Source organism: Bos grunniens, chromosome 18 (genome assembly GCF_055505025.1).
Source record: "Bos grunniens cultivar Pamir isolate PY7600 chromosome 18, Bosgru_T2T1.0, whole genome shotgun sequence".
In the NCBI taxonomy this organism is placed as follows: Eukaryota; Metazoa; Chordata; class Mammalia; order Artiodactyla; family Bovidae; genus Bos; species Bos grunniens.
Genome location: NC_141182.1, coordinates 33,901,209 through 33,919,986, shown reverse-complemented (window position 1 = coordinate 33,919,986; position 18,778 = coordinate 33,901,209). Strand labels below are relative to the sequence as shown.

Sequence of the window (18,778 nt, the reverse complement as noted above, 5' to 3'; positions counted from 1 at the left end):
ACTGATGCCATGAGCAGTGTGAGAGGCTTGAGAAAGGCTGCAGAGTGCCTCCTCCCCTTGGCTCCAGGAATAGGGAAGGCCCTCATGGCAGGCAGAGACCAGGTACCAGTGAGAGCCTCATCAGCAGGATGGAGCCAGAGAAGCTGGTGGTGATCTGAAGAGAACAAGAGGATGTGAGGGGTGTACAAAAACCCAGATGGCCAAAGGAGAGCCATCCTTGAAAGTAGCTTAGGGTCTGCTCATGCTGCCATCACAGGATCTGCCACCTCGGTGGCTTAACCCAAAGAAACTTATTTTCTGACAGTTCCGGAGGCTGGATGTCCAGCATCAAGGTGCCACAGGGTTGATGCCTGATGTGGCCTGCAGATGGTCCCCTTCTCGCTGTGTACTCACACGTTCTTTCCTCTGTGTGCAAACCTGGAGGGAGAGACAGACACAGAGATGGCCAGCTCTGGTGTCCTACAAGAGTAAGGTCTTGCCCCCGCCACCCCCCACCCCCCAAAAAAATTCTACACTGGAGTGATGGAGAAGGCAGGGAAAGCGGGACTGAGGCCCGGTTGGAGCAGTTCGCTCTCTGTCATCCTCATTGCCTTGAGGGCTTGGCTGCTCTGTCCACAGAGTCAGGGTGTGCCAAGTTCCTGGCTTGGGATAGGGAGAAAGCACACAGCCCTTCCTGTCGCCCCTCTGACCCACTCTTTCTTGGTTGGCACAATGGAGATGGCCACTCTCACCTCGCACAGTTGTCCTGACAATCAGTGGAGTGAGGGTTTGTGATCATCTTAAGGAACTGGAGTTGCCTCGGAGTGCCCGTCCCCTCGGCGTGCCTGTCCCCTACCTTGTGTCCACACAGCAGTCAGGACATAGTAAATATGGGTGGGTTGAATGTGGGGCCAGGAAGTCACAGGAGGATGACCAACGTGTGTGGGGAGCTGGAGGCCCTCTGCCCATCCTGGGCCAGAGCACATTAGCTTCTGCCTCAGGGGGCATGCGTGATGAGAGCAGCCAGCCAGCGTGGAGCCGAGGAAAGGCCGACCATGAGCTTTGGGGTGGATCCATGGGTTCAAATCCCAGCCTCCCCCCTTCCCAACGTTTCCTGGACGTATGATGTAGGGCCAGTTATTAGGGCCAACCTATGACCCAGTGACTCAGTCTCTCTAAGATGGGAGTACCGGCCCCTTCCTTGGTGGAGATGAGGACCAAAGTCCAACATGTCTAACATGTGGGAGGGACTCAGTTCGCAGTAGCTAGTGCTGTTGAGATATGGATCAGCTGCTGGGGCCAGTGGACATTTAGACCATTGGAGAATTAATAACTCTGTCCTCTTTCACTGCCTTTTTCTGGGGTGGGGTTGTAATGTGGTGCCCCCTGATGATGGCTCCATGGCCGTCCCTGTCACAGTCCCTCCCTAAATCCCACACCTCGCCTGAGCCTCTCCATCAATGAGCTCCCCTTGTTTCCTCCTGGGCTGGTGCTTAAGCTGCGGATGATGGAGAATCACAGTCCTTCATCCCCAACCGGTCTCCTGATGGGAGGGTGTTTAAGTTTGACCAATGGCTTAATATTTTGTCCTCAAGAGGAGGCAGCCTCTCTGAGTGTCCCACCCCCCCAGCTGTGCATCATCGTAATGGCCCCTCTTGGAAGCACCTGGATGTCATCTGGAGAAAAACAGCCCCTTCTTCCAACCTTGGTCTTTTCTGCCAGTGTCATCAGTTTCTGACAAGCCCTTCTGATTTCTGCTTTCCTCCAGCCCTGCTGGAGGTGTGCAGGGCTCCCCATGGCCCTGGTAAATCCCTGATGGCTTCTCTGTTATTCCATTGTCCTCCCTTGATGACTCTTCCTCCCTCCTCATTATTCTTGCAGGACCACGGCTGTGGGTGCATGAACTCCTCTGGGCTGAGGCCCAGAGATGCGGCTGGATTTATGGATGTTCTTAATGGCACTCACAGTCAGATTCCCCTGGGCATTGTGAGGATGCCTTCAGCCACTTGGGGGTCCGGACTGGGCCTTTTAGTTGTATTCAAACTGAGTTTTATTGAGCACCCACCGCTGGCTGTAGCTGTTCTGGGCAGGGGGTCTGCCTTTCACAGCTTACCAAGTCTACCCTTCGTCATCTGCATAGTAAGCATCCCCCATTCATTCACTCGTGCATCCTCCAGGCATCTGTTCCACACAGTGATGGAGCATCTCTTCCACAGAACGGACTGCACAAGGGCTCTGTGCTTCTGGTGTTAGTACAGTATAAACAGTCCCTGACTCCTACAGGCTTATGGGGAAAAGGAGACAGACACATTACCTCATTCCTGGAATGAGAAAGGAAGGCATTTTGGGAGCTCAGGAGGAGAGTCCAGCAGGGCAGGGATTGGGAGGGTGAGGAGGGGAGATCAGATAGGCTTCCTAGAGGAGGTACTTCCTAGCCTGAGTCGTGAAGGATCCATAGGACCGGGACCAGCAAAGGATGGCGCAGGGAGGAAGGGTGAGCAGGCAGAGGTGACAGCATGGACCCCACCCTTACAAAGGTAAGAGCAGGGACTGGTGGCTGCCATGGTCCTTAACATAGGATCTGGCCCAAAGTCCTCATTTTATTTATTCCAACTGTTAGGTGGACAGCTAATATTTAAGGAACTGCTTGAATCCATAAGCCTCAGTTTCCTTATCTGTAAAGTTACAAAAGTGAACTTGTTCATTTCTGCTCTTCTCATGAGTTTGGACCTGTTTGGTGACTTTGCATTCCAGTAGCTGAGCTCAGCTTTGACATTTATTATGTGTTTTCTTCCCAAGCACGTGCTTGATCTGGCTTGGCTGCTGAAGGCTGGAGTTAGTGGGACTCCTTGGCTTCAGGGGCCAACGTTTGGTGGAGAGAAGCATCTTTCTCCATCCCAGGCCACCACAGACCCATGTGAAGCATATAAATGCTGATGGAGTTCACGTCTTGTCAATCAGTGTTGCCAAGGAAACCAGGGTGTTGCTATGAAAGCCTCTGCCAGGCTGCTCTGGAGAGAGAGGGCTGGGGTGGCCTTTCTCTCTAGCCCAGGAGAATCATGCCCACCAAGGAATTCCCTGCTGTTAAAGGACCCAGTCTGTGTATTTGTAAAAACCTTTCCAATCACTGCCTTTTCTTTTCTCTTCTTTCTTGTTTTAGAACTTCTCTCAAGGAAAGCCTGAGGACTAAAGTGGGTTAAAACCAAGGTGTGAAAGCCTCAGTGACTCAGGCTGGAGGAGGTTTTCAGAGAGATCCCGGCAGAGTCTGGTCAGGCTGGCTACCCAGCGCCTGGCCTTCCTCTGAGCCCTGACCTGAGGTTTGCAGGATCTTCCCTGGACTTGGGCTCCATCCCTGCATTTGGTGAGTCATTGGCCAAAACAAGCCAATTAGCACAAAGTGCTTGTGGTGCTGTGGCCCTTCCTGCCCAGCGGGGCCCACTCCTCAGTCCTCCTCCTTGTTAGCCTTGTCAGCTCTCCGGTGAAGTGCTTTGTGCTGTGACACTTCCCTCCAGCCACAGGTCCTGGGATCACTGAACCTGACCGCTTTCCTTCTTTTCCAGTGGCCAAGGCATGGGCTGTTCCCTTCTCTCCAGTGCATTTTCCACTGTGGCCTCTTGTTCTCTATTTAGCCCTGAGCACACTGTTCTGGCATAGTGCAGACAGACTCCAACCCACCCCATCGTGTCTGTCCTCCTTTCCTGCAGGGCCAACAGGGTGGCGAGCGGTGACTGAAAGGGCTGATTCCTTATGAGTGTTGTTTTTCAGTTGCTAAGTCATGTCCTACTCAGGCTTCCCTATCCTTCACTATCTCCCAGAGTTGGCTCAAATTCATGTTCATTGAGTCAGTGATGCCATCCAGCCATCTCATCCTTTGTCGTCCCCTTCTCCTCCTGCCCTTACATCAGGGTCTTTTCCAGTGAGTTGGCTCTTGGCATCAGGTAGCCAAAGTATTGGAGCTTAAGCATCAGTCCTTCCAATGAATATTCAGGTTTGATTTCCTTTAGGGTTGACTGGTTTGATCTCCTTAGTGTCTTATGAGTGTAGTAGTACTTATGTGTATAGTAGATTGACTAGTTCTGAGTCTTCACTTCCTCCCTGTGATAGGATTATATACCCACACCCCTTGCCCTGGGAGTTTTCTTTCTGTAGAGAAGGTGGTGTGCTTATCTCTGCCTCATTGACTCTGGGTGTGGTCATGGGGTGTTAGCCAGTAAAATGCATGTAGATGCACAAAAGCAGGGTCTCTCACCGTACTTGTGTGATTTCCCTCAGACTTGCACTTCTGCCATTTGTTAGAAGAAGGGGATGCCCAGATGAACTGCTGGCCCTAGAGACAGATGTGGAGACTGGAACTCAACTCTCAGCCAGCAAAGCCAGATGTAGAGCTTCCCCTGAAGTCTGCAGACATTAGAGCAACTAACATTGCTATACCACTGGGAGCTGGGAGTTGTCTGTTACACACAGCAGCTCTGCAGAAAACCATCTGATTGTCGTAGGAAAAACTCAATGCAGGGGCTGCGTCATTCTCCGGCTCCATTAGACCCTACATAAGAACACAGTAGGAAAGCCTCAGAGAGTTTTCTGAATGGAGACAGAGCGTGGGAAGCTGAACTGTGGTTCTTCACTCACTGTGCTTGGTTGATACTCTGCTCCCAAGTCTGGGTCTGATGGAATCTACTGCTGTATTATAGCCCAGATTTGTATGTGGAATCTCTCAATTTTAAAGTATTGAATCAAGTTCATATGCCACTCTGCAGGCAAGACAGAAACACTTCTGACCAGCCCATGGATTGCCAGTTTACAGCTTCTGTTTCATCTACCCTGGAGGTACCCCTCCTTGGAGTTAGCTTCCATTCTCATGGAAGGACCTGGGAAAGCAGAACAGCCTAGTGCTCCAGCCTGTTCCCTGGATGGTGTGCCTTTGGTGCTGCTGAGACAGTCCAGGTATTCAGGAGGAAGAGCACAGGGCTGAGTACCCAGAGATTGGAGTTTGAGTTGGAATCCCTCTGCTAGTTCGACTTGCTGTATGACCTTGAGCGAGTCACTTTCCCTCTCTGGGCCTCAGTTTTCTGATCTGTGTAATGACTTTACTACTTACAAGCTGAGAAGCTGGGAACAAATTACTTAACCTCTCTATATGTTAGCGTCCTTATCTGTGAAATGGGTTTACTGCTGTCCACCTGACCGAGTTAAACAGGAACTGAGTCGGACATTAACAGAGGCTGTGAGCACACTGCCTGGCACCCACAGTCCACTGGAAATTCACTGTGGCTCCTGCTGCTGCTGCTCGTTATTAACAGCAATAATAAATGAAAACCATGGCCTGGGATTCTCTACCAGGAGCTGGGGACAAAAGTTGGCACATATAATTCTGGGGTAGCTGTCCTCATTCTAGGTACTGTTAAGAAAGGTACTGTTCTTATTTTCTCTTGTCTGGTCTAGGGTCCTGCTACATCATCTCATTCCCTGCCTGAACCCCTTGCTGCCCTGTTAGATGTTCCCATTACTCTCAGTTTCTTTACTCACAGCCACTTTGCAGCCCCATCCCCCACACCCAGGCCAGAGCACCCACCTTCCACAGACAGGCTCTCCTGGGCCTCCTCCCTGAAAGAGGGCTCTGCAAGGGGTTTCATGCTGAGATGTGGGACCCTTCCCGACTGCCAGCCTGCTGCTCACCAAAGTTTCTAAACCCTATAGCACCCAGGTCTCTTTCCCCAGGCCTGGACCAATATGGATCAGAACCCTGGCCCAGCTGCCAGAAAGCTGGGGCGACAAGGTGAAGGTGGTGTAACATTTGATTCAAAGCAGTGTCACAAATTAGCAGACCCTCTCTGAAATCAGGGGACAAGAACTTGCTTCAAACTATCTTGAAAGAAAAAATAACTGATTCATATAACTTGGAAAGTCGGGGATTGAGCCAGGGTCTCTCAGACATTGTCACCTGTCTCTCCCATCTCCGCCATGCCCTCATGCCTTCTTGGTGGTGCTGGGTAAGTGTTCTCCGGCTCTTTAGAGAATGTGACTGGTGGAAACCCAAATAGAAACAGGACTGCCCTTTACTTCCAAGGAAGGGTTCTGATTGGCTTGCCTTGGACCAATCACTGTCCCTGGGGGATAAAGAAGCAAGTTTGTCCGAGCCTGGCTATAAGCCTATTCACTGCAGCAAGTGTGTGTGAGGTGCACTGTCTCCAACATTGCCCCTAGAACCCCAAGCAGGGTGGGGTGTGGCTCTCCATAGGAGATGTGCTGGGCTGCCAATGAATACTTTGCCTGTCCTGTCCAGGATGTTGTGCAGAAGCCTCAAGTCTCTTTTCTAGGTTCTTTATAAATGTCATATAACAACTCCGGGTGGGGCAAAGTGCCAGTTGACTCTTAACTGTAAGAAGGTCTCCTGCTCACTGTAAAGGGGAAGGGGAAACCGGTTAGACTCACTGCTCCAGAGACATCAGGGATGATGAAAGAAGCACAGGTGGGTTTGCATAAAAGCAGGGATTGTCTGACAGGTACTGTGGAAAGCAGAGGCTGGGTGTTGTATGGCATCGTGGGCCCACCTGTGTCTAGGTGGCAGGGAAAGTGTTCCTGCTCCCACGTGGGAGGTGGTCAGCCTGCAGCTCATCGCCTGTGCCTGGTCTGGTTCTCCACCCCAGCCCTCCCCGACTCCTCCAGTTTAGGCCTCCTCTTCACTCATCTGGTCTCATCTTTTCTCTTCACTCTCCCACTTCCCTTTGTCCTCCTGTCCACACGCCACGGAGCTGTGGGTGAAGGTCTTAACTGTCCTCCCTGGCTGCAAACCTTCAACAGAATGAAGTCTCATTCTATTCGCATGAGACTTCATTCTACTGAAGTCTCAGCACCTTTGTTACATGTTTGCTCCAGACTGAAAAAGCACAGGTCAGAGTCCAATTGGCCTAGATTTGAATCTTGTTGCTGCCCTCTAATACCCATGAGACTATGGACTTGGCAGTCACCTTCTCTGGGACTCGGCCTCCTGTAAAATGGAGCTGAAATCCTTCTGTCCTTCTCTATCCCTCCTGCTTCTGTCTCTCCCTCCTTCCTGCTTTTTCTCTCTCTCCCTCTCTCTGTCCCTCCATTTCTGTCCCTTCGTCCCACTCCTGCTTTCTGTCACTCCTCCGTCCCCTGCACACACGCCTTGCAGTGTGCATGGAGCACGCAGTGCAGCACAGATACGGAGCACGTCCTCAGTGTCCGCCCGTTGCTTTGTGTTCTCCGCCTGCATGTACCTTTGTTGTATGACGGAGAATTGGTTCCATTTTACCCTGGGTTGCTGGCTCAGAGCCTCTGAAACCCTTGGGATTTCCCAAGTGATGGGAGTATGTTTGTAATTCATGAGCTCCTTGAACTAAACCTAAGTTATGCTAATGCGATGCGATGACTCAAGATGCAGACAGGTCCCCAGAAAGACCAGCTGTCTGATTAGAGGGCTGGAGCTTTGAATGAGCCTTACGTCTGGGCTGTGGGGAGGGGCTGGGGATTGAGTTATCAATCATCCCTCTGTAACGAAACCCCAATAAAAACGCTGGACACTGAAGCTCAGTGGAGCTTCCTGGTTGGGGAGCCTGTCAATGTGCCTGGAGGGTGATGCATTCTGATTCTACCAGGAGAGTTCCACATAGGAGCTTGGCATTCGGGTTGCTCCCATCCCAGACTGGCCTGCTGTGTCTCTTCATTCAGCTGGTCATAATCTGTATTTTTAATAATAAAAGTGTAATAATGAGTCGAGCACTTCCCTGAGTGCTGTGAGCCATTCTAGTGAATCATCAACCCTGAGGGGGACATGGGAACACTCCTCTCCCCCAATTTGAAACCGGCTGGGCAGAAACATGGATGGCCTGGGGACCCCACTTGCAGTTGGGGGTCCGAAGTGAGAGCATCTCTTGTCAGGAGGACTGCTTATCTTGTGGGCTTGGCACTAACTGGGTGGGTAGCACCAGCATCGAATTAGAGTTCACTGGTTAAAGTTGAGACAGAACTATCTTCTACTGGGCTGTTCCTCTCTGTGGGCTCTTCTCCTGTAATATGTGTTTCTACCTGGATTGTTCCTCTGTTTCTCACCGAATCAGAAACTCCTATTCATCCTGTAAAACTCAGGAGATGCTCAATTCTCAGAGGCTTTCTCCTCAACTTAGGGAAAATTCCAAATACAGGCAATTAGAGAAAGTATTACAAGCAACTCACATACTTATCACCTGCTTCAACGGGCACCCGCTTGCTGCTCTTCTTGCTTTCTCTCTTACCACCCCTTCCCCTCAACTTTCAGAGGCTCTTCATGGTCTCTGCAGAGAGGACCAAGGGGCCTGTTGAGGTCAAGGAACTGAAGACGTGTTTGGGGACATACTCCGGGGAGTGCAGCAGACCTGGGGTGTAGCTGCCTCGCATCAGTGCCTTGTATGCAGAGGAAAATGAAACGAGATACACACTTACATAAAAGCTGAATTGGCACGACAAGCAAATTTACAGAAAGAACTGCCTGTCATTTGAAATAATAAGACTAGCATTGTTTGCAAGGCAGCAGATGGGAAAGAGCGTGTCTCCTCAACTGGGGTTTATCTACCAGCCCCATGTTGGTTCAGTTAACCAAATATTTTCCCAGGAGCAGTGGGGTGGCCTGGATGGGATCTAGGACATGGTCATGTGTCGGAGAGGGAGGGAGCGTGGGTGGGGAGGAAGGTGTTCTGTGACTTTCCGACATTCTCGCTTCTCTTAAAGACTTTTACTCCATCCTTTCTCCTTTCCTCCCTCCCCCATTCTTTCCTTTCTAAACTGCCTATGGGGCTCTAGAATTGTATCAAAGGCTGGGCTTTTGGTGGTGATGCTGATGGTAAAGATAGCAAGAATATTTAATAACAAGCACTTATACAGGACTTATCACACAGCAGGTAGAGTTGCCAGAGTTTTACACGCATTCATTTAGTGAATTACACCAACCTATGAAGGTCAATTACTATCTGTTTAACAGATGGTGAAACTGAAAAACAGAGAAGTCAGGTCACTTGTCCAAAGTCACAAAGCTGCTAGATGTGCAGAAGTGTGGTTGCCGGTTTTCATGGACTCTCTTGTGTATAATTTTTGAGAATCACACAGAATGATGCAGTATTCATGAGTTCATGGTTGATAGTATCCAGGAGAGATAGGAGCCAGGGAGGAGAGGAGAGAAGAGAGGAGAAGAGAGAAACACTTTATAGAAGAATGACAGCGGTCAGGGTAGAAGAAACGAGAAAATTAACAATTTGCAATCTTCAGTGCAAGAAACCACAAGAGATGCTGAGATTATTGGGTGAAAGGCATTGGGGAGCAGTATATTAATATGATTCCAAAGAACAACCCCACAGATTAGCTACAGATGACGGGGGGGAATGGGCCTTTCCATGGAGATACCTGGTAGTCACCGCATTATCTGACGATCAAGCCTAGGGTCGCCAAGAGCAGGGAATCCTTTTGGTACAGACTTCCTGATGTGATACAGGGAGAAGTTGATGGCATCCTCTACATAGTATTCTTGCCAGGAAGGTTTACTCTGAATGGAATCATGAGGGGACAAGCAGACAAGCGCACAATGTGGAGTCTTTCCACAAGGCCACTGGCCTGGACCTTTCAAACAAAAAAGGAAGCCACTGCCCAAGAGCAACAAAAGCCCTAGGTGCATGTGTATATTTGTGTGTATATGTATGTCTGTGTGCGGTTGCATGTGTATGGGTACGTACACGTGTGCCTGAGGGTCTGTATATGTGTGACTGTGTATATGAATGCGTGTATGCATGTATTTTGGAGAAGGCAATGGCACCCCACTCTAGTACTCTTGCCTGGAGAATCCCATGGATGGAGGAGCCTGGTAGGCTGCAGTCCATGGGGTCGCTAAGAGTCGGACACGACTGAGCGACTTCGCTTTTACTTTTTACTTTCATGCATTGGAGAGGGAAATGGCAACCCACTCCAGTGTTCTTGCCTGGAGAATCCCAGGGACAGGGGAGCCTGGTGGGCTGCCGTCTCTGGGGTCGCACAGAGTCGGACACGACTGAAGCGACTTAGCAGCAGCAGCAGCATGCATGTATTTAGATGTGCATGTATACCTGTGTATAGACGTATGTGCGTGTGCATGTATGTATGTTTGTCCTATGTCTCTCTGGGCTGTGCTTTCCAAACTTTAGCGTGTACAAACCTTGTACATGCAGACTACCTGTCAGTCTTATTAAAAGGCAAATTTTGATTCAGAAGGTGGGGGGTTGGGCCTGAGCCTCTGCGTTGCTAACAATACCTGAGGTGTTGGTCTCATAATTGCAGTTTGAGTAACAGAAGTCTAGATTAAAGGAGGCCAAGGAGCAGGACCTCTTGACACAATGTGTGAAACTTCATTGGTTTTAGATTCAAAGAAAGAAACACAACTACAAAGGCAGTCCATCTTCCCCAGGAGCAACTCGGGAGATTTAGCCTGGGCTATGCATTAGGCGAATTATAAGCTTATCGTTAATTTTATTACACGATTTTATAGGAGAATGTCCTCATTTTTAGGGGTTACTTTCAAATGGTTTATACTCTATACACTGAGTCTACACACACACACACACACACACACACAGAAAGTGTGTAAAATAATAATTAGTCATCAGATGAAGGGGGTATGGGAGTGCATAGTACTTTCCTTTAGTTTCCCTGTAGGATTGAACATTTTCAAAGAAAAACACTTGGGGAAAATGAGGTTGGGAGTAAGAAATGACCTTGTAGGGCTCTGGAGGGAAATGGGAGGGCGGTTCAAGAGAGAGGGGACATATGTAGACCTGTGGTTGATTCATGTTGATGTATGGCAGGAACCAACTAAATTCCGTAAAGCGATTATCCTTCAATTAAAAAATAATTAAAAAAAAATGACCCTGTGGGCTGCTGCGAGGTCAGAGCAGGTGTGTCTTAAGCTCAGATGGTGACCCTGGGGCTGGGGCCTGCTTGGAATGCAACTCCCCTTCCCTGCTTTATCCCACAAGCCAAGGGAGTACAAGTGAAGGGCTCCAGCGCTTCTGGGTGCCAGGCCTTTCAGGGTCTCCCATCATGTAAATGGGTTTGGTTCCCTGCATGCCTAGGCATCCATCTCCTGGGGTCTAAGTCTGGTACTTCTCATCTACTTGTCTTCTGAGTCTTGTAACTTTTGTTCTTGTCTCCTTGCTCATGCTCTTCTTGTCTGATGGTTTATTTTGTTTAATTAAAAACTTTATTTTTAGGGCAACTTTAGAGTCATAGCAAAATAAAGAGAAAGGTGCAGAGCTTTCCTGTATACCCTCCCCCTCACACACACAAAGTCTCCCTCATCATCATCACCCCTCACCAAAGCGGTTGGCATGTTATGACTGATGCGCCTCCCATAACACATCACCACCCTCAGTTCATAATTTATATCGGGGTTTATTCTTGATATTGTGCTTTTATTTTCAAAATCCATTTGGTATTCTTTCCATGGGATTTTGTAAGGGAGAAAAAGTAAATCTGGATGTAAAACTCATCTTCATTCCTAGAAGTCACTGCCTTTTTCAATTAAAAAAATTCTGGCTCTGTTAGAGCCTCACTTGTGTAGGAAAGTCTTGCTTTTGTGGGGCATTTGGAGGCTCAGGGAAGTTGCAGGCAGCACCTGGGCTTCCTCTGGATCCTAGGAACGGCATTGATGGCTGCCCCAGGTGTGGAGTGAGGTCAGCCCCTACCCCGCTTCTGGGCTCACAAGGTCGCTTCCTCTCTCCCGAAGCCCGCATCATGGTTTCCTTGTCCCACTGCAGTGGATTGCACATTTGTGAGTTACATGTCTGTGTTGAAATTAACTGGCTGGAGCCAAGGGGAGAAAACAGAACACAAGTGAGAAGTGCATGCTCCGGGGCTGGCTCCCGCTTTGGTGAGGAAATGCCAGTTTCTCTGTGGCCACTGCAAAGGCTTTCCTCCTTTGAAGAGAGCTTTCTGCTTCCCCAGTGGCTCAGTAGGTTGAAAATCTGCCTGCAGTGCAGGAGACACAGGAGGCACGGGTTCAATCCCTGGGTCAGGAAGATCCCCTGGAGGAGGGCAGGGCAACCCACTCCAGTACTCTTGCCTGGAGAATTCCATGGACAGAGGAGCCTGGCGGGCTACAGTCCTCGATGTCTCAAAGAGTCAGACACGACTGAGTGACTAACACTTTCTTTCACTTTCTGCTCCATGAAACATTTAGCAGGCATGTTGCAGACAAGGCTGGCGATGCCTCTGAACCTTTTGGCCTCCCTTCTGAAGTGCACTGCCCCCTGTTCTGTAATAAAGAGCCAGATGCGCTGGAAATGCTGGCTGGTGCTTTGGAGGCCCTGGTGAGGTGGGTTCTCTCCTCTTGGTCAGATGGGCGCTGACCTTTCCAGAACCCACTGCCCAGCGCGGTGCTGCCCCTGCTTGCGAGCATCCACGCCATCTTTGTAGAAGCTGCCTCTGGGTTCATGGTCTCTAGGATGAAAAGTTCTTTCCTGCTGTCTGCCCTCGGTCTGCCTGACTTTGTTCCTTCACCCTCACAGGGCAGAACAGAGAGGGTCCCTGTGACGTGATCTTTCCATTTACTGCTTTACCCACTCCCTGTGACTGTTCCTTACCTAGCTGATTCTGAAATACATATAGCCGTCCCTTCCTATTTGTCCTGTAAGTTACTTCATGTTGTTTCTTAACTACTTCCTCTTCAAAGGCGTGTGATTCCCTGTCTTCCCTGCCCTTCCTCATCCAGGCTTCATAGCTCAGAACCCTCTTTCTCAAACAAATTCAGCTGACCCACTTCCTAGCTCACAGTCAATCCTACACTGATTCTACCGTGACAATGAGACTGAAGTTCGCCTTCGCCCTCACTAGGTGATCAGGAGACCTTGGCTCACTCTGCACATCACGTCACATCCACTGCCTGCCTCTTGGGGTTCGTGGCCTGTGACTCCCTGACCCAGGCTGCACATTAAAAGTGCTGGCTTCCTTCCCCACTTTCTCCTGCTGTCTCATCCCTCTGTTCAGGCAGCTGGTATGTTTTGGGTGTCTGCTGTGTGCCAAGTATTTTTCTAGATTAGTGCTATCCAGTGGGAAGATAAGGCAAGCCACATAGGTAATTTTATTTTAATTTTATCACTACTTTTGAAACGTTTATTTATTTGGCTGCACTGGGTCTTAGTTGAGTCATGTGGGATCTTCAGTCTTCACAGTGGCATGTAGGATCTAGTTTCACTGCACCACCAGGGAAGTTCCACATGTGTAATCTTAGATGTTGCAGTAGGTACATTAAAAAAGGTAAAAAGGAAAAGATGAAATCAATTTTGATAATATATATAATATATTTAACCTCATGAAAGTGTATTTGCTCGGTCATGTCCGACTCTTTGCAACCCCATGGACTGGAGCCCGCCAGGCTCCTCTATCCATGGAATTCTCCAGTTTAACCTCATAGGTCTAAAATATTATCAACTTCAACATGTAATCAATACAAAGATATTAGTATGATGTTTTCCGTTCTTTTTATGGTTTGAAATTTGGTGCGTGTGTGACACATGCAGCACATCTCACTGCAGGGGCATTCCTGCCCCTGATACATTCCTCGTTAGAGAAAGAATTAGTAAGCAAGAAAGCAAGGTGGACTCTAATCTTAGGCAGGCATGCTTTCTGTGTCACTTGTCTGTCTCTCACTAAGTTAGAAGCTCCTTGAGTGCTGCCTGTATTCAAGGTAGTGGTTAAGACTATGGGATAATGGATTGAATCTCATCTGTGATAGGCAGAATCAGAGCCCTGGTGGTGTCCATGCCCTAATCTCTGGGATCTGTGTGTATGTCACCTTCAGTGGCAAAAGAAATGTTGCAGGGGTCATTAAAGTTAGGGGTCTTGGGATGGGGAAGATGCTTCTGAATCATCTTGGAGTGTGGGGGAGGACGACGGACGATCTCATCACATGTGTACTTAAAACACTTGTCTGGCTGCGGAGAACTAGAGAGATGACATCATGAGAAGGGCACAGCCTGTGTTGCTAGCTTTTGTGATGGAGGAAGGTAGTTTTAAGCCAAGAAATGCGGTGGCCTCTGGAAGCTGGAAAAGGTAAGGAAACAGATTTTCCCATAAAGCTGCCGGAAAAGAACGCAGCCGGCTGGCGCCTCCATCTCAGCCTTTTGAGACCCATGTTGGACTTCTGACCTAGAGGATTATGAAATTATAAATGAGTGGTGTTTTAAGCCACTAAATTGTGATAATTTGTTACGGCAGCAATAGAAAATGAATATGGTTGCTTTGGGATTGAATGATGAATAATTCACCTTTCTGAGATTCAGAAATTAGTTATATATACCTCGTGGGAGTTTTCAGTAGATAAAAATGAGCTAACGGCTATAAAGCACTCAGTACAGTGTCTAGCCCATCGTAAACGTGCACTTACTGTCAGCTCATGCTACATGGATCACTGCGGCTTCTCAGCGGGGCTGGCCCAGAGCAGGGACTGTGTCAATGCTGGTTGAATGAACACTGAGTGACTGGCCTATCACCGTCTTCCAAGACACGGTCATCAGCTTCTTAGAGATCGTCAGCTCCGTGATTTTCCAGAGTATGGAACCCAAGGGGATTCTCATGGCACACAGTCAAACATGTTTCATTTGAGTCGTTATGCATTTTAATGTGTGTTGGGGGAAAAAATATGGCTGGCGTATCAAATCTATTATTCACAGATAAAGGACAACAAAATGAACCCATTTTTAAATAAGTGTTGTGTAAACACTGGCTCCCATGTTGAGGGTGATAGGTGACTGGCTGAAAGCCTGATCTAGCCAGCTCTCTCATTCTAGAGATGGGGGTTGGAGGCTGAGGGATTGAGGGTGACGTGTGGGCTGCGTGTGGCCGTGAAGCCGCCTCATCTCTCAGCTCCCTGCTCCTGCTCATATACTGAGCTAGTTTGAGTTGGGACCAGCCCTTTAGATTCCTTACAAACCAACAGTCAGTCTTCAGGAATGGAAAGCTTTTCAAGTGAATCTCCCTCGTGTTGTGGACTTAAGGGACATCCTTAGTTCAGTCTGATCCCCATGTCACTTATTAACATCTACAACCAAGGACTAGGAAATGTACACACAGGACCTTTATTTTAGTTCCAACACTTTCTGGTTGTTCAAGAATAAAGTACGGCTAGAGCCAGCTTGGGCAGAGAGATATTTATTGACTCATGGACAAGTAGGGTTGAACAACCAAAACTCATAGGGAAGATGAAGACACAGCTGGGCTTTGGGCACTTCCCACGTCAGGGGCTTGGCCATCACTCAGTTCCCCTCTTGTCTCCACTTTCCCCGGTGAATGTCTGCTTACTGCTCCTGGCTTTCATGTCTCAGCCTTGCATCTGCTGCTGCCACGTATCAGTGAAGATATGGGTTTGATTTCTGGTTCCAGTGCGAAGAATCCCAGAGACAAAATCTCTGATTGGCTGGATATGGCACTGAATATCCATATCTTGACCAATCAGATTGATTGGACTCTGGACCAATCAGATTAGCCCAGCTTCAGTTGAATGTCAAACCCAGGACCAATCAGCTGTGTTCAGTGAGGAAGTGGAGGGGGCAAGGCCAAGGAAGAACACGGCTCTTTCTCTCAAGCTGCAGGATGCTGGTTTGTAAACAGGTGGTGGTGGAACAGTGGTGGTCTGACCTAGGCAAGAAGCAACCTCCAGACCAGCCTGTGGACCCACAGAGGTTACTTGTATGGCTCAGACCTCTGCTTCTGCACTTACTAGTCTTTTTACCCTGAAAACATTTCCAATTTCTTTAAGCCTCAGGTCCCACATCTATAAAAGTGGAAATTTGATACTTATTTTGTAAGATGTTATGAGGATTGTAGGAAATAACAAGTGAAAATATCTAGTGCACAGTAGGGGATCAAGAAACTTTTGCTTCCTTCTTTCCCAAGTGACCAATTTTTCTTCTGGATTTTTGCTTAGGAAGCAGATTTCTCAGCTCATGATTGAAACTCTTCTCTTATTATTTCCTCCTGTTGATTGGAAAAAAGCAAAACTAGTTCCCTGCTATAATTACTTCTTCTAAGACTGGTTTTTAAAACATACTGGGTTAATGATAATTGGAGAACATACCTAGGACATCAAAAAAATATGTAGGTCACACTAATAGTGATTGCTGGAGTTCCTGAAATAAACATGATGGGAACTGTCTAGAGAAATGAACATTATGTAAAATGCTAAAAGGGTTGGGGTGGAGGGGGAGGGAGGAATCTGCTTCCGCTGGGGAAGGTGCCTCAGGAGATTGGCATCAGACTATGGGTCACATGCTCAGACATGGTCCAGAGTGGACCTCTGTCTTCAAATGGGTCTCAGGTCTGGGTGATAGCCGCAGATGTGTCACGAACTCCTGAGGACTGGCTCAGCTGTGTGATAAGGAGATGAAGAAAGTCCTTTCAATAGTGGAAGAAACTCATCTCTCCAGGAGATGAGAAGAGCCTGGCAAACCTCTGGATCATGTAGACACGCTGCCTGCTGGCGCAGCCAATCCGATCCTGTCTTTAGAGTAGGAGAGAAGAAAAGTAAAGGATGATGGCTTTGGGGTGGTGAGGCAGAGGTCATGAAGGAAGAGGGAAGGAAGGGAAACACTAAGGGGAGACCCCACACCTTCACCCAGCCCCCTTATTCCTCTGTCACTCCATCTGTCAGCCATCATTGCTCTGCCCTCTTGTCGGTCCACCTCACTGCATACATAATTCACTTCTTTTCGTGGTCTAAGATGGGGGCAATGTGAGTAAGTCAGTGCTGGAGCAATGGAAATGAATTGGACAAGTCCTTTCCTACCTCACTGAGTTCACGATCGTGTATTTTGCACAATGCACAGTAGAAGAAAGGACTGTACATGTAAAAATAAGAAAACAAGAAAGAATCAGAGCACACACTACAAAGTCTGATCCATCAACTCAATTATTCCATCAACTCAATTAATCCATCAACACAATTACTCAATTACTTTTTTTTTTCCCCCTGAGCTTTGTTCTATGAACAGCGTTCTCATTCCTCTGGGGAAATTTGTCAGATCAACTTGAATCGGGGTGCTCAGAACAATTATTCTCTCTGAAGTACTGCTTCCCTACTTCCTTCACCTTCACAAAATATTGCGTCCTGACCTGCTGGAAAAGGCCAAGGCCCAGTCAGCTTGGCTCTGAGTCTGCATTTGTGAGAGATGATGTGGATGTGTGGAAAGGACACCTGCCTGGGAGTTTGGAGTCTGAGTGTCTAGTCTCTTTGAGCAAGTTTCTTCCTCTCTCTTGAAAGTGAAAGTGTTAGTCATTCAGTTGTGTCCAACTCTTGACAATCCCATGGACCGAAGCACACCAAGCTCCTCTGTCCATGAAATTCTCTAGGCAAGAATACTGGAGTGGGTGTCCCCTCACTTCTCCGGGAGATCTTCTCAACCCAGGAATTGAACCCAAGTCTCCTGCATTGCAGGCAGATTCTTTACCTTCTGAGCTACCAGGGGAGCCCCCACCCCCACCCTTTCTTGGTAGGGCTGTATAACTCTCGGTTTGCCCAGCTCTGACATTCCAAAGCCCTCAGGTTCTTCCACTTCCATCTCTGCATGCTTTGGCCTCAGTGTTGATACAGATGGAACATCAGTATCCTCCCCTCTCCCTCCAGGAGACGAAATGTTGCACCACAGACCAGTCAACAAAATGTTTTAATGAGATGCTTTATGCCATTTCCTTAAAAAAAAAAAAAAAAAAAAAGTCCCTTTGTTGCCCACATAAAAGACCAACAACGTCCAGGATACTCAGAGGACACCAAAGCTAGCTGAGAATATAAGGCAAAGCTCTCTGGCCTTTTGGAAGCATCTCAGTGCCCCTCGAATATGCCAAGCTCTGCATGAAGCCCTGGACCCCACTCACTAGCTGAGAACTGGTCCTGCCCTTGAGGAACACACATTTTCCTGGGGAGCTGGGCAGGGTGCAAACACTGATGCCATGAAAAAGGTGCCATGCACAGGCATCCGGGTGCAGAGGATGGAGTAGGGAAGGGTGCCCAGCTGAGAGGGTATTAAGCCAGAGTCTTGAGGCATGAGTGGTAGCAAGATGGGGACAAGGAAATCAGGATGAGAGAGACCCTCATGAGGGAAGATGTGAAGCTGTGTAACTGAGTGATTTTAAAAAAAATTTAAATTTTTTATTTTGTATTGGGGTACCCACTCCAGTACTCTTGCCTGGAAAATTCCATGGACAGAGGAGCCTTGTAGGCTACAGTCCATGGGGTTGCAAAGAGTCGGACACAACTGAGTGACTTCACATTATAGCTGATTAACAGTGTTGTGATGGTTTGGGTGAACAGTGAAAGGACTCAGCCATACATATATTACATGTATCCATTCTCCCTGAAACTCCTCTCCCATCCAGGCTGCCCCATAACATTGAGCAGAGTACCCTGTGCCATACAGTAAGACCTTGTTGGTTATCCATTTTATATACAGAAAAGTGTGCATGTCCATCCCAAACTCCCTAGTCGTTCCCCCTGCCAACCATAAGTTCACTCTGTGAGTCTGAGTGATGGTTTCATTTTATTTTTTAAACTATCTGTCTATCTTTCTGTGTCAGGTCTTAGTTGCTGTATGTGGGATGTTTGATCTTTGTTGGAGCCTGCAACGTCTTTGTGTGGCATGTAGGGTTTAATTCCCTGACCAGGGCTTGAACCCAGGAACCCTGCCTTGAGAGTGAGGAGTCTTAGACACTGGACCACCAGGGAAGTCCCCGAGTGATGGTTTAATTGCAGGTACACAGGTGCTGCTGGCATCTGAGGTTCAAATGAGGAGTA

At 48.3% G+C, this 18,778-nt stretch overlaps 1 protein-coding gene across 38 annotated transcripts in view; it reads left to right on the top strand.

Moving 5' to 3' along the window:
• The window catches only part of LOC147353366 (uncharacterized), a 478,153-nt gene that overhangs the window by 48,336 nt on the left and 411,039 nt on the right, over nt 1–18,778 (top strand). For 28 of the 38 annotated variants that reach the window (XR_015145070.1, XR_015145050.1, XR_015145054.1 and 25 more), the window contains one exon: nt 3,140–3,340. The exons of 9 other annotated variants lie outside the window; for them this stretch is intronic. The gene's annotated coding sequence lies outside the window, so the exon portion shown is untranslated. Of the gene's footprint in view, nt 1–3,139; nt 3,341–4,251; nt 4,734–18,778 lie in introns of those variants that run through there. One more of the 38 variants, XR_015145094.1, reaches the window with a different exon arrangement.